This window comes from Pelecanus crispus, chromosome 1 (assembly GCF_030463565.1).
Source record: "Pelecanus crispus isolate bPelCri1 chromosome 1, bPelCri1.pri, whole genome shotgun sequence".
NCBI lineage: Eukaryota > Metazoa > Chordata > Aves > Pelecaniformes > Pelecanidae > Pelecanus > Pelecanus crispus.
In genome coordinates this window covers 122643054-122659454 of record NC_134643.1, presented here as the reverse complement: position 1 = coordinate 122659454, position 16401 = coordinate 122643054, and positions in this window count along the sequence as shown.

Below are 16401 nucleotides of genomic sequence, written 5' to 3'. Positions count from 1 at the left end.
GAGGTTTATTTACTGTAGCTCACAAATTTCTCCCCTGTGGGTACTTCAAAAGTCGTCTGTTTTTCAGCACCTAGCAATAAGGAAAAGTTGTTACAAGTCACATTATGGTTGTGGGGCTGTCTTTGACTAGGAAAAAATAAAATTGTAAAATTGTAATACAATGCTCTGATTTCCCAACATAATAGATCTAAAAAACCTTTCAAGCTTGATTCAAGCAGAAAGTGAAGACAACTGTGAAAACAAGCCTACTGAACTCCTTAAAAACCCTCACATTTGCAGGTTTTTAACATGCTAACTATTAATCAGTGCCCAACTACACACCATAAGTACAGTTCTGCTAGTATGTAACAATATGATCCTTATTCACTGAAGCTTCGTGGTGGCAGCAGACTGATTACTATGAAGAGACACCCTGAACTCTGTGTCCTCAAGAGACTTGTTTCTTCAGCAAAGGCAGGGACAGAAAAAAGTAAGTGAAAAGATGAAACATTTATATGGGCAGTAGTAAAGAAAGGTCACAGAGAAGAGGGCCAACAAAGAATGAAACAAGACAAGCTCAATAAAAGCGCAAGAAGGGCATGATTTTACAGCGGACTTCACAGTTCATCCACCTCAGTTCACACACAACTCATCCCATTCCTCCATCAAACTCCCACAGCTCTTACAACACTTATGTAAAAACTCACAAAGATTAAGCTTTCCAAGTTTCATACTTCTGAGAAGAGATCAAATATGCTCAGAAGATGATGTTACACCCATCATCCAGTGATGACACAAAATGATCTGAAGACAGAACTTTGTTTTAGGATCTGACTTGCCTAGACATCAGTATATTTCTTTTATAAAGTAGTCAATAGGATTGTGAGACCCCTTCTTTTTCATCTTCCCTCACAATACAAGCCCTGAACAAGGTTCTTGTAGGACACAAATGTTGAAGAGGTGAAAGACTCCAGCCATCTTGTTAAATTCATGAACTTCAAATTCCTACAGAAGTCATCAGCGCTACATCTCACCGTGACAGTTTTCTCTTGGTATGTTTGTTGCCATGAGCTAACTTTGGTTCACTGAAAAGTGGTGTCTGTCAAGACAAAGCCACAGTTTGCAGGGCATCAGACAGGAGGTGCCACCTCTAGTTATCAATTTAAACAGTTACCAAGTGAAATCCTTCGACCAAGTTAAGAAATTTACATCATCTTCACTAAAATGAGAATTAGGTGCCTAAAAATCTAATTCTATAAAAAGAGGAAATAACCACACTAAAAAAAAGAATCTGTAGTGTTTAAGTTACATCATTACAAAGGCTATGGAGTTGCCTACCTTCTCTACATTTCTAGTCTTGCCATCAGTAACAAAAGAGAAATTACAGAATGGTATTTCCCATGCTTTATTAACAATTGCAGCTCAAGCTCCTGAAAAGCTGGCTAAACTTGTGCATCTTCAGCATATTATTCTCTCTTATGGTTTTCAAGATTGATAGGATGAAAGACATACACTGAGAGTGACCAATATGCCTCCCAAACTGGAAAAAAAAATGTCTAGTCCCTAAGCTTAACTTCAAGACAGCTCCTTCCTTTCTATGCTGATTTCAAGTTCAGGATAAAGCATGTAGCCAAAGCTCAGAAAGATTCTGAAATAAACAGCTCACATAAAATATACAGAATCGTAGAATCATTTAGGTTGGAAAAACCTTTAGGATCACCCAGTCCAACCATTAACCTAACATTACCAAGTCCACCACTAAACCAATCAAGGGTAGAGTAGCAATTTCATGTTTCCTGGCTTGGTGGCTGGATCATTTATAATGAAAGTAAAAACTAGGAATCCTTAAGATTGGGAGGATCTCTAAGATCATTAGTCCAACCATCAACCCAACACTACCACATCCAACTAAACCATGTCCCAAAGTGCCACGTCTACCCATTTTTTGAACTCTTCCAGGGATGGTGACTCCGCCACCTCTCTGGGCAGCCTGTTCCAATGCTCGACTACCCTTTCTGTAAAGAAATTTTTCCTAATATCCAATCTAAACCTCCCCTGCCGCAGCTTGAGCCCATTTCCTCTTGTCCTATTGTTATCTACATGGGAGAAGAGACCAACACCCACCTCACTACAACCTCCTTTCAGGTAGTTGTAGAGAGCGATAAGGTCTCCCCTCAGCCTCCTCTTCTCCAGACTAAACAACCCCAGTTCCCTCAGCCGCTCCTCATAAGGCCTGTGCTCCAGACCCTTCACCAGCTTCGTTGCCCTTCTCTGAACACGCTCCAGCACCTCAATGTCTTTCTTGTATTGAGGGGCCCAAAACTGGACACAGTATTCCAGGTGCGGCCTCACCAGTGCCAAGTACAGGAGAACAATCACCTCCCTGCTCCTGCTGGCCACACTATTCCTGACACAAGCCAGGATGCTGTTGGCCTTCTTGGCCACCTGGGCACACTGCTGGCTCATGTTCAGCCGGCTGTCAGCCAACACCCCCAGGTCCTTTTCGGCCAGGCAGCTTTCCAGCCACTCTTCCCCAAGCCTGTAGCGTTGCACTGGGCTGTTGTGACCGAAGTGCAGGACCCGACACTTGGCCTTGTTGAACCTATGTATACACATATGCAGTAAGACTGAAAAAACATTTGACTACATATAACAGAAGGGATATTACACGTATGCTACCATAATGGAGATACTTTAGTGAATTTAGTTATCCTGATGCAAAGGACATTTCTCACTTAGAGCAGTTTTAGTCTTTCTCAAATTTAAAAAAACTGAATTTAGGAAATTCTTCTGCCTTTTTGTAAGGTAGTTTTTTGCACTCTGGTTGACCAGTTTTGATCTCATCTTAAAATGAACTTACAGATAGGATTCTCATTTAGTTCTAGCAGTGTAGGTGACTGTAATCTACTAATCAAATTTGACTAAGTAGTTCTCATAAGTCACTCGATTTCCAGCCTGTAGCGCGCAGTATCCATGGCAGACACGTGTCATACCTAATTCAGTTACCACTTCTCACAAATTGAAAACTGTACCCTAATAAGATTTCTTCTAAAAAAACCCATATGAAGTAAGTAACATTAGTTTTTCAAGATTCTCCACTTTTTGGTCATTCAAGCTTAGTATTAGTATAATATTAATACTAATATAGCAATAAAATAATATTGCTAGGTACCAAAAATTGCTTGGAGAAAGGGGAACCTCTTTTTTATTGGAAGAACAGGAACCCACCTCACTTCACTAACAGGATCACATCTGTAGGTCATTAATCAGGTTTACATGTATATATATTTATACATGGGTGAAGAAATAGCAGAGATCTGTAGTCTAAGATTACAAATGGTATTTATTTTCCATTACAAATATGTTAACATATCTTCATATGAGAATGATAGATATGAAAAATTCATACAATTTATAGCACAGGAGGAATACAAGTTTGCACAATTGATAGCTCACACTTGCAGTAATGGATTAAAACCTGACAGCTAAAATGATTACAGCCCCCATTCATTCAACTTACTCCAAAGCTACTGCAACTTTTAAGGTGCTTTCACTCTTGAATAAGGATCAGGACTACTTTATTTCTCAATCTGGCCTGTTAAAAATAGGGCCAAGTTTACCTTGAAAATTGAGTCTTATGACTCCAACAGAAGATAGCTTGAGGGCCATTTTCTGCAGCAGAGACATCATCAGAAGAGGCTTGGGGACAGCTGTGAAGGAAGCTTGAAAGAGCAGAGGCTAGCATAATTGGCAGTACATTCAGCAGTAATTTTTCAACTCACACTGGCTGGCTTCAGTACAGCACAGCATACTCTAAGAGCTGGCAACTCACAAGATTTTTAAAAATAAACTTTGGATTCTAAAAATATATTTCTGATTATTTACTTTCTGAGTTAAGACCTGAAAATGAAAACTGGCATTATAATGAAGCATCCATTCCTTCACAAATCATTACAGCTAATAAGTTACCTTCTAAAATGGCAAGCAAGATTTTCTTGCAGTCACTTCTCTGTAGGAGAAGCATAGGCTAAAGTTATTTTACATTAAAAACTAAGTTGTCAATATTTCAGCTGTTCAAAAACCCCATATACTGAAGCACTTACAATCAAACCTTTATCAAACAAAAAAGCCTCTCTCAAAAACTCAACAGTCTAGTTTTCAACTCTCCTGAACACATGGCATTTACTGGCACTAGAAATGAAAGGCAAAAGACAAAATGAACTTACTGGAAAGAAGAGCTGGCTACTTGCAGGGGAAAGAATCTGAACTTTTGCCTCAAAATTAACGTGTCCCCCTTGGGGAAAGAAAAAGGTAGTTATACTCAACAACCATTTGACATCAGAACAATGAATACAAGTCTAATCAAGAACCAATGGGGGTACTAAATATGCCGAGTACGATATACAGCATTTCCTATTAGATATGTTCAGTTCCAAAGTTGTGAACACTCATAACAGGTCCCATGAAGCAGTAAATTATATTAAGTGTGGGACACAGCAAGAATAAGATTGTTAAATTAATTTCCTCTGAAGATCTAGTGACAATAACTAGTTTTCCTAAAGCTACAGTACCACTTTCTATCACCTTTAAAGTTACCAGAGCAGCACTAGCATAAATCTCATATGTAAGTCAAATCAACTTTACTTTCTCACATAAATGAGCAATAAAGTACCCAGAGAGATAAAATTACATGAACATGCCTCAGTTTTCATCTGCTTAAATACTGCTGCTGACAGTTTCAGAACCCAAGTACTCAAAGTACTCCTTCAAATGTACAGCTGTTTTAGTGCAACTTTTAAGCAGGAAATCCCAAATTATGCAAGAAAAATATTCTGGTAAAAAAATGTCAGTTCATATGCTTAAATGAGAAAAAGGCAGCAGCACGTAATCCTCAATAAAGGCCACCAGCAAGCATTGCCAAGAGATGCACTGACATTCTAGACTGAACAGGCCATTTACTCACACACTTTTCTTTTTCCTTTTTATTTTTAATTCTCCAATGAACAATGTCCACGACAACTGTTTCAAGCTCCAGGAGTTCCTACAATATGGCAACAGTTCATGTTCTTACTTTAAGGACTGCTGAAAAATCTCACTAATTGTTTTGACTACCAGTTCTTGAATGCTAAATACACTATGACAATTGAGAGAATAACACAAGTATCTTGGATATACATTTGTCTGTGGCTCATTTAATCACTGCTTGTACAGCTGAGAATTGAAACGCTTGAGGAATGGGAAGAAAGTAAGAAAACAGCAACTCCAGTTCCTTCGAGATACTAACTGTGCTGGTTTTGGCTGGACTGGAGTTAATTTTCTTCATAGTAGCTAGTATTGGGCTATGTTTGGGATTTGTGCTGGAAACAGTGCTGATAATACAGGGATGTTTTAGTTATTGCTGAGCAGTGCTTACACAGAGTCAAGGCCTTTTCTGCTCCTCACCCCACACCACCAGCGAGAGGCTGGGGGTGCACAAGAAGTTGGGAAGGGACACAGCCAGGACAGCTGACCCCAACTGACCAAAGGGGTATTCCACACCATATGATGTCATGCTCAACATATAAAGCTGGGGGAAGGTTGGCAGTGGGGGCACTGCTCGGGGACTGGTTGGGCATCGGTTGGTTGGTGATAAGCAATTGTTTCCATCTGCATCACTTGTCTTTCTTGGGTTTTGTTTCTCGATCTGTTATTTTCCTTTTCATTACAATTAATTATTATTATTATTATTTTATCTCAATTATTAAACTGTTCTTATCTCAACTGATGAGTTTTCTCACTTTTACCCTTCCAATTCTCTTTCCCCATCCTACTGGGAGGGTGGAAGTGAGCGAGCAGCTGAGCTGTATGGTGCTTAGTTGCTGGCTGGGGTTAAACCACAACACTAACAAAAGAGAAAGAATTTTGAATTAGGCCCAGCTGAAAAATCAGCATCTTCCAACCCTGCAATCATTACTCTAGCCTTTTGAAGAGTTCCTGTTGGTTTAACAGCCCAAAAATGAAGTCTTAATGGAGGCCTCAAGAAATCTGATTGCCAGCAGCCAGAACATTGTCAAAGCATGCAGTGTTAAAATCCTCAGAGAACTGAAGATACCAAGTGGAAGAATCAAGTTGCAATAGAGGCAAAGAGTCTGGGTAACAGTGCAAACGTTGAAGACTAACAATAAAATGTAATACCTCAGGACAATGTGTACTATTTACTTGTCCAGAAATACTAGGAAGAAACCTACTGTCTAGCAACAACAATGGAAGAGGGAGACAAACTTTCTTGAAACAGGGATTGGTATGTCAGAGCTAAAGCTAGAAATGACAGCTGCTGGCCAACATCAGGCTACACAAACATAGTAAGTTTTCTGGTTTACTCACCTATTCCCTTATATTAACCTAGTTTGAAATTTGGGTAGTCTTCTGTTGGTCTTTCTGGGAAATTAATTTCATTACTGACAGTTAAAAAAGCTATCACACTGCTTCTGAACTAAAGCATTTAGAATATTAAGACAGAACTAAACATATACCTGCCCGAACATGCAAACAACATACAGGCATCAGAACAAAACACATAGCTTATGCCAACCCTTGAGAGAAGGCTATTCTTAAAAAATACTGAAGGGATACAAGATGAAGTGCATGAACCATCCTGACCATAGCTTATGTTTCAGGCTGATTCATTTCTGAACAATAAAAAAGTTTCAACTACACAGACAAATCCTTAAGATTTGATCTTCTGGAGGACTGCATATGTCAATATAACTGAACCCTGGAAAAGGTTCTCTCTGACAGGAGAATTGGTCTGCTTTGGAAAACAGCAATTAAAGAGTATCAAGCCCCAGCAACATACCTAAATCATTTGTGAATTAAGCACTATGAAGGAAAAGAAACCACAAACAACTCAACAATAAACAACCCAAACCCAAAAAACTTGCAGGGGTGGGGGTAGATCATAGTTGTTCCAAATGGCATCTAACAGTTGCAAGAGAGATCTAATTTTGTTATTGCTTTTAGTGCAAAGTGTTACAGACCTGTAACAGAAACTCAGTTCAACTTCATTCTTTAAACACTTATCTCTAGATTGGCATACCAACTGAACTGATACACAAAATGCAAGAAAAAAATGAGCCATAGCATTAAAATGCTACAGCCTGGCCAAAAATATGAGTAACCAGATACTCAGTGCCAGAGGTCACAGCATCCACCAACAGTACTGTTCATGCAAGCCATTGAAAAACAGTAATAAAGAAGTCCTGCAAAGAGGCACTAAGCCAGCACTACCCCAAGAGAGAAAGAACTTAACACATTTTTTCAGTTACCTTGCCAATAACCTCCCCACTGTATCCAACCCACTAAACATTAAAATCTGGAAGAGATATAATGATTCTATAGCAACCAGCTGCTGAGATATTTTTCAAACGGAATGAACTGAACACAACTGCCAAATACTTTCCCAACAAATTTAGCCTATTCCTAGTGGGAGGAGAAAAGTATGTTCACTGCTGTGATTCAAGATACAGTGCAAATCTGAGGTCAGTGCAAAACTAGGGCAATTTGAAACAAATCAGATAACCAGGAAGAGGTAAATAAACAGACATGCAAATTGTACCTACGCAAATTGTTATTACTCTGCAAGGACAGACACTTCACTTAAGAAGCCTCTCCTCCAGAGCAGCACTTCTGTGAGACTTTTTTCCACACTGGTTACTCCCATCACCACATCACCAAGAGGCCAACCTTACTAATACATCCCTGTCCCCCATTAAGAGTCCATTAGGGAATCTTCTGGAGATTTAAAACAAACAGCCACATGAACATGTCAGCTCCACAGCGGTAGTTACACACGTATGTAATCTAGGTTCTGTAAGCTCTCAGAAGAAAGCAGCAATTTGGCTGTGTCTGTTCAGATGCAACCACTCCTGTTATAAGTCTCCTGATATGCATAGCTGTAAAATAGTTCAACCTCCCTACTATATGCCTACAAGCACATCAGTTAAAGCATTTTTCTCAGCAAAACAAGAATCAGAGACCATGAAAATTCAAGAGCACCGTTTCCCTTAGCTCATATATATAAGACAAAGGAAGACTCTAGGTAACTCAAAAAAACAACTAAGAAAAATCAAGCCTAATATTAGGTTTATATATATTGTCCCACGTGTGTATCCTCAGAAGACATATTTTAGAAGTCTACAAATCACAAGAAAAATGGAAGCCATCTAACTAAGGTATCTAACTAAGCCATCTAACCTCTGTCCGTTTCCTTTTATCACAATAAGGCTTTGTTTCTATTTAAATCTTCACAGAATAAAGTCTTTAATCTTTAATGAGAGACAAAGCCAAGCTAATAAAAGATGGAATTATTGCTAGACTATATTAATCTACTTTCATAATATAGTACAGGGATAACAACTGAGCTCAACAGGTAGATGTTTAAAACACCTTAGTTGAGACAGGCTCCCATTTTTCCTCTTTGGCTGATGATGTTAACCTAGTGTTTGCCCATGTCTCTTCCCCACCTGTAGAGCATGGCTCATCATAAGTATTAAAGCTACTCCAGAAAAGTACCTGAGGTCTGTCAGAAAATCCAAGGGCTTCCTCTTGTACATGGCCTGGTACAGAACTAGAAAATGCTGCTGCCACCTTGAAAATGATAATCAGAGCAAACTAAGTCTGGAAACCTGCGTACTGGTATATCCGCACTATTTGTACCCTTCTGCCCTTTTCTTGCCCCTTATATTTACTTTATTTTTAAACATCTCTAGCTATAAAGTATCTCAGGTGGAGAGTAATTGCATGCATTGTTCTCTCTGGAGGATTCAATTAACTTTTTTTTTTAAATTAAATTTATTTACTTCTCCCCTCCCCCCCCCCCCCTTTTTTTTCCTTTTTGAAGCTGGGAAAGGATAATAAAGCAGCAAAAACCTCCACACAAAAGGAAATGAAATTTCACAAGAATTTCAATATGCAGGCTTCCTAGGTTTCATTTCAGTGCACAAAGTTTAGCTGAGTCAGCATTCTTGATTCATAATGCTTGCAGGTTTTTGAGGGTTTGTTTTGTTTTAAATAAGAGGACTAAATTTCTGCAACTGTTTTGAACTTCCCAAGCCGAATGCCTAATTTTGATTTTGAAGATAACCATTTAAGAGATTCAGCATGATTACATTCCCTACATGCACTCAGGAAAGCTATCTTAATGTAGTTGTTGTTACCCTGCCCCAACTAGCCTTTACCTTGCTTTTCCTAAAAAATCCCAGCTGGTTTAATTCAGGTTTGGATCAAGGTAACCCAGGAAAAGCAGGAACTTCTTGCCATAACAAATTCCAGAAACTCTAGGAATTAAGCAACTCCGGCAGGGAATCCCACTTTCCTTGGAGCTACAACACAGTATTTTCCTGCTTGAAGCACACAGAGCAGGAAAAAAATGCAAAATTATTTCTGAAGCTTCATGCTATTTCTGATCACAGAAACTTTACCATCTATCAAAACCTCCAAAGGAAGCATCCTCCCTCTTACTTATACAAAAGTCCTTAAAACTCCATGAAAAAAACCAAACACCACACAATAGGCAGAAGGTTTATTATTCAGCTATCAATGGAGCCTACCAAGTATCCAGAAACAACTACCAGCTGAAAAGACTACAGTCTTTCAGTCTCCTAAAATTTCAGCTAACATGTCATCCCTGGAAGACGTTCAATTCCTCAAGCCAGCAACTAATAAAAGCCAAAACCACCGAAAGGTCAAAGCTCCATTTCTCTTATCCCTGCCTCCAAGCAAATGGTGAGACCAGGAAGAAAAAAAAGAAAAACAATTCTACATATTCCTACTTTTTAGTCCTACAGTTCTCCTCCTTTCTCAGCAAGGACTCCAAAGCCTGTATCAAGACACAAGCAGGAGCAGAGTGAAACTATCCCAGATCCTACCAGTTTGTCACCTGACCATGAAATTCTGAATTCTAATACTGAAACCTAAAGTTTTCTGCTGTAGTTTGACAAAGAAACAAGCAACAGCATAAACAAACAGTGGTGCCTAAATACTCAGAGATACCACATCACATAAAATTTACTCTTTGCTGTACAAAGACTGTATTCAAATTAAGAGTTACATTCTGTAGGCTCAGATGAAGTTCACATCAAAAAGGCTTGCCTTCAGCACTTTTGTTTGTTTTGGTCTTGTTTCTTTTAAAGAAAGGTTTATCAAATATTTCCAAACTTTTCTATTTTTCTCCCACTACACCAGTAGCTGAATCTGGGGCCATTAAGATGGTCTGATGCTAAGATGGCTAGTCTTAGACATACACACACAAAAAAATACTGTGCTGCTTTTGTTCATCCAGCATTCCTTTATTTCTTTCTTATTCACACAGCATGTGAAACACTACCACTTGGTTCTGGACAATAGGCTTCCAATGCAAATTTAGCTTTTAAATTCCATTTAACCACCCATACAAATGCTATCACTAACTAGTCCACAGTCTTCACCAGGATCTTCCCCGTAACACCTGAAAAGTCCTAGGTAACACAAAGAGATTAAAATAAAACTTTGACAGATTTCCTAAGATAGAAGAAGAACAGGAACGGGCACCAAAGTATCAAGGTCTCACGTAAGTTTGTAGAACACATTAGGTAAGTTCATGCAGGGTTTAGTGTGTGTGGGGGGGTTATTTATTTTATTTAGAAGACAACTTTACTTAGGGACACTTCTGGGTTATTATGTAAGTACATGGTTTTGTTTGCAAGTTCTAAAATAATAGCAGATTAAACTCTTTGGGTTAAATTCACCCAACTAATTAATACAAATAAGCTGTTCTTTTTAAAAGTCATACAACAGCATTTGTCAGCAGTTCAGAATAACATTGAGTGCTTGACTCAAAAGGATGCATCTTTTTCCCTCCTCCCCCAAAAAAACCCCACAAAGCAAAATTGTTTCGCTTGCATCATCTACAGGCAGTGCAAGTTTTAAGCAATCCTCTCAGATTTAGATGTTGAGTTTAAATAGTAGCACCAAATGTATGTTTGCGACACATTTAAGGAATCAACCCGTTGCTTCATTTGACATGGTAAAGTCAGCACTGCATTTGGACTATTTCATATTTCTGTTTCACAAGAGCTGATTCCAGTCATTGTGCAGAGATATGTGACTTATGGTTCATCCATAACTTCTGATTATGCAAAAAGGATGACTGATTAATCAAAAAAGCATCAAACTGTTAAAGTGAAAATACTGCACAAGCCTCAACTCCATTCAGATTATTCTGCTAAGAACTGTGGTAATGAAGCATGTTCTGAGCATGGATAACACCCTTAGCAGCTTCCTATCAGCAAGCTTAGTTCAGAGACCATAAAACCATAATAGTGGGAGGAACCCACTACCAGAGTGGGAGGATCCAAATATTTTAGTTCCACGTCGACTACAAGATCTCTTCTTCAGAAGTCCAATATCAACCTCTTTGCACCACTGACGCCATCTGAAGGGCTCTTGGCAAACCGGAATTTTCAATGCTAACACAGACTTATTGATACCGACTAAGCCACTGACTCCTGACCACAGACAGTCAGAGCTTATCAATAATGCCAACATTACATCTAGTCAAGGTGCTACACCACACAAAAAATGAAATGCCTTTGCCTTCTTCCTCTGGCCATGTCATCATAGAGTTTGGCAACATTTCCTTGAAGCAATACCATTTTTCAGCAGACACCATCAACAAGACAAACTTAATTTCTATTATATTTCTTAAAATTAGCATATTATGTTTGACAGTAGGTTGCCCTTTGTTCTTTTACAAGCATATTATATTGCTTACTATGGTTTTAAGTAGAATAAGTATGGAACAGCAGAACATGCAGAAACTTCTAAGCTGGACAATGGATGTTTTCAAACTTTGTCATTAAACACCTCCAAAATCCATGATGTCCAGCCGTGAATTAAAGTACAGATGACCTTGCCATGTGAAAACATATTTTAACACTTTTATGTTTTGAACGTTTCCTCTAAATTTAAGTTTTACAAACTGGAATTAAAAAAAAGAGTCTACTCCAAGGAATAGTTGGAAAAGAATGGGGGGAAAGCCTTGTTACATGTCTAGTCTTCAAATTTAATACTCGCCTGAATACCTACAGCAACTTAATTCCACACTACTTTATTCTAAAAAAAATTCTTCCTTCTTCTCTTTGTTGTTTATTATGCTGTTTTGCAATTTGAGCACACACTGCAGAACAGAGGTATTAAAATGGAATGCTTCTTTGTGAGAAAACTTTAAAAGTATTTCAGGTAGCTCTACAAACTATTTCCAGGAGTTTACTTTACACAATCTTTCCTTGTTGGGATTGGCCCTTACAGCATCAACAGAACAAAATCAACGAGCACCAAAATACAAAGCTTAAGTGGGAAAGAACACCTGCCAGCCTTCAGATAATGCTGAAATATATAGGATCATTAAAGTGAAGAAATACAGATACAAGATAAAAACAGGAAAAAAGAACAGATAAGAAGAATGTTGACTGGTGAAGGCAAGAAGCTAGCAAAGCAAACACTGCAGTAGCACAGGCAGTAGATGCACTGAAGGACCAGGTCAGAGAACTGCTATCTGAAAAAAGCCAATTACACTGGATGCCCATGCAAAAACAACGAACCAATCAAAAAAAAAAAAATCCCTGAATATCACAGGAGCCTATCCGTCTGCTTGAGAGAGAAAAACAAGCTTATCCAACTGGGACTCACACATGATTCAAAGAAAAAAATGTCAGTGTGTTTGTGCAAGAAATTAAACTATTATACCATCCCCTTTGGTACCTGATCAGATTACTGGCATTTTATTACAAAACAGAGCTCTCAAGTTGTCAGCTTTAGTTCATGATTCTCTGTAAGAAAGAATCTTACTTCCCAAAAATACCCTGAAGATTTATGGAAGTTATTGGAACCTTACACTGGGTAATTGAGCTTCTGTCTAAACCTCCTCACCGCAAATTCAGGAATCCATACAGAATCTGTACACGGCTGAAGGCCACGGACCTGCAAGGAACTCTTCACAGGCGCATCTATATATTGCAACAGATTCTCTTCAACTGCCAGCTTTGTATGGGTACAAGCACGCATTCATATTAATAACAGCTTGCAGGATGACGGATTAACAATGTGAAGCTAATGTCTAAACATAGTGTAATATAACTGGAACTACGCAATTGAACAGATCTGCTCAGCCTTTATTTTCTTTCCCTTCAAGACTAGCAGAAAAGATAACACTGAAGTTTTGACCAATCCTGCCATGGCCTATTAAAAAACTTACTTCAAAAAAATATGAAATATTACACCTTACAATTTACAGGGCAGCCCATATTCTTGTGCTTGTTAATTTGAAATTGTAATATAAAGCTGGAGTACATGAAAAATTTATTTTTACAGTTACTAATAAGAGGGGTTTTTTAATAAAGAGGTGGTATCCTCAGAACACAAAATTAGCTTGATCGTATCTTCAATTTTCAGGTCAGTCGTGTAAACACTTAATACAAGCACTAAGTTTCCAAAACACAACTATAGGTATTAAATTGTAACATAATATGAAGATAGCCATCATTGATAAGCATCTGAGTATCCCTGCATAAACTCACCTTGACCTTTGAAAGTTAGATATGCAGCTGACTTTACACAGCTTCTTCACCTAAACAGGCACCCAAGACTGTTCTATTCTGTACAGACACACAGTTGAATTACCTTCCTAGTAGCCAATACTGGACTTCTCCTTTACAGTTCAACCGGTAGGGCAACTAACAAAAAGTGAATGTATACTTCGCAGGATATGCATTATTTAGAAAACAGCAGATACCTTTTTTCTTTTTCCCCAAGATGGGTGGTTGCTCTTTCTTAAAGATACAACCAGACATCATTTTAATATTTTTCTCATATACCGTTTCTAGATACTCACACTGAGAGACTTAAAAGTACTATCAGAAATTAACAGAAGTTCTTGTTTTTCCAATGCAACTCTGACATAGGTACACTTGGATCTTAGCAGGCCTGCTGAATCACAGGAATACAACAATTTGATTTGTGTATCTGTTACATTTACTGACAAACAAATTACTTTGTAATATGTTGCAAAACTGTAATTGATTGTTTAAAACAATTACTGTCTCATTTAAGAGTGAACATACACTCTTTACCTCAAAATCTTAATACAGTTCTACAGATGTCTCAGATTACAAAGCAAGGACAAAGCCGAGGAAAGCTGCCTGCTGGTAAGCTGTGGTGCAGTGGCCTTCAAACCCTAATAAAGTTATCAGTACAGAAACTCCGGCTGTCAGATTTGAGAAACTAGAAATTTGTGCTCTGCATTACTTGCCACTCAGTATCTTCAGTAAGCACTCAAACATACAGCTTTAATTTTAATGCAGAATTGTTTATTTTAGTCCTTTAAGTCTTAAAAATTCTGTTGAAGAAGTATGTGGGCAGTTAATACAATGAAGGTGATTTAGGTATGCCTAACACACTGCTCAGTAAAAAACACATATAAATCACAACACCAAACGGTCACAGAAATTGACTGCTTCTTTCTTCAAGAAGTGGAGGACCAGGATAACAAGATAAAAACTGCAGTTAACTGTCAAGGATGTTGGTAAACTCAGGCTACCTGCTCACAGCACATCTGATTCTAGCTGGAAGTTTCTACTATGAAGTACACATTCCATTAAAAACTTCACTTTCCATTGCCTTATTCTCACTCAAAGTCTAGGAATTACTGTTGGAAAACTTCTTTAGAAAGTATGGCTAAAAAATAAGTAGACCAGCTAACTAATAAACTGGTCCAAAGATACTACTTTAGATTGATTATGTGTGGTTTGAGCTAGAAATCTTCTAAATGCTGTAAATAAGTCCTCATATATAGCTCATAAATTATTTCATATGTGTATTTAATTGTTGTAAATACTATCTACAATTATTTATCAAAGTATGGAAAGCAGCGTACTACAAAGGAGTTTCATTATGATTCCTCTAGAGAAGTCCCAACTATTTCAGGTGGCTTTCTATGAACACTCTTTGAGAAATCATAAATTTAAACCCAGGTGTTCTCTGTATTTTGGAAGTATATTAATAACTATTATCTACAAATTATGCATTTATATGGAGCAAATAAAACTGTATCTTGAAATGATGCAAAGATGAACCACTGTCCAGTCGTTTACAGTAGATTCATCATCCTCAGGTCTAGATCCTTAAAAGATATTTAGGTAGAGAATCCCCATGGAAATTAGGAGCTACCCATCAAAATACAAAGGAAAATCTGAACTCTTGAGACAACAGGTCTTCAGTGAAATTACCTTAATACTATTACTAGGGCTTGCTAATCTATAATATTAGCACTAGTATATTTATCTATAATACTAGAACATACCATCAAGCCCATGATTTTCAAGGATTGCCATCACACAAAAATTTACTCTTATAAATCCATAGTATTTAGACTTCAACTGTCAAAACTGTGGTCGCCACAAACATCCTGTGGGCACACACAACCACAAGAGACAGAGCAGGGGAACGGAGATTGAGAACTATTGTGAAAGAGAAATACACAGCCGAGATTGAGGTTTCAGGCAATTAATAATATGATTATTTCAAAATTCCAGACACACATTTTACACACAAAATGCTTGTAAAAAGTTGACTTTACAGAGAAAATGAAAGACAACCACTGAAATGACACTAGCACAAATTAATTCAATTACCTTAGAAACAACACATGAAAAAGCAAAATGTAATATCCAACATATGCAAGTTTAATACATTTCATAAAAGAAAACCAAACCAAGTATGTACTACATCATTTTTCTGCCTTTTGACTGATTGCAATGAAGGGAATGTTGTAAAAACACACCTTTTGCACGAGAACTAAAAGAAAAAAACCCACACCTTTCTTTCTGGAGAAGTCAGAGGATACTTCACTTCTCCCCACAAAATTATTTAATGTCCATTCATTTTTTATTCTGGCCAAGAAGTTAATCCTCTGACACTCTAAAGTAGGTAAAAAAATTCCAGTTTCAATTGTAGAAAAGCATTTAAGGTCAGTAATTAGAAACTAATCTCTGCTATACAAATGGTGCATAGTCTGTCAAGAACTTGACCACCTCTACCCCTTACACACAGAGCTATCTAGAGAGATTCTTTCTACACAGGTGAATTAACTAGACATCTATATACCCACTCCAAAACCACACCATTTTTGTTTTGTTGTAAGAAGGACTGGCAAATCCAGTTATGAATACTGCAATCTGCAATTAAAATATCAAGACATGCCACCCAAAAATAATCAGTGGAATTTGATATATTCTTTTTTAATTTTAGAAAGTGTATTCTTAAAAAGAGGGTAACTACTTTTGCCACATATCATACAGAAATTTTAGCACTTCACAGTAAGGTTTTATGTGCACAAGTAATTTATCATTA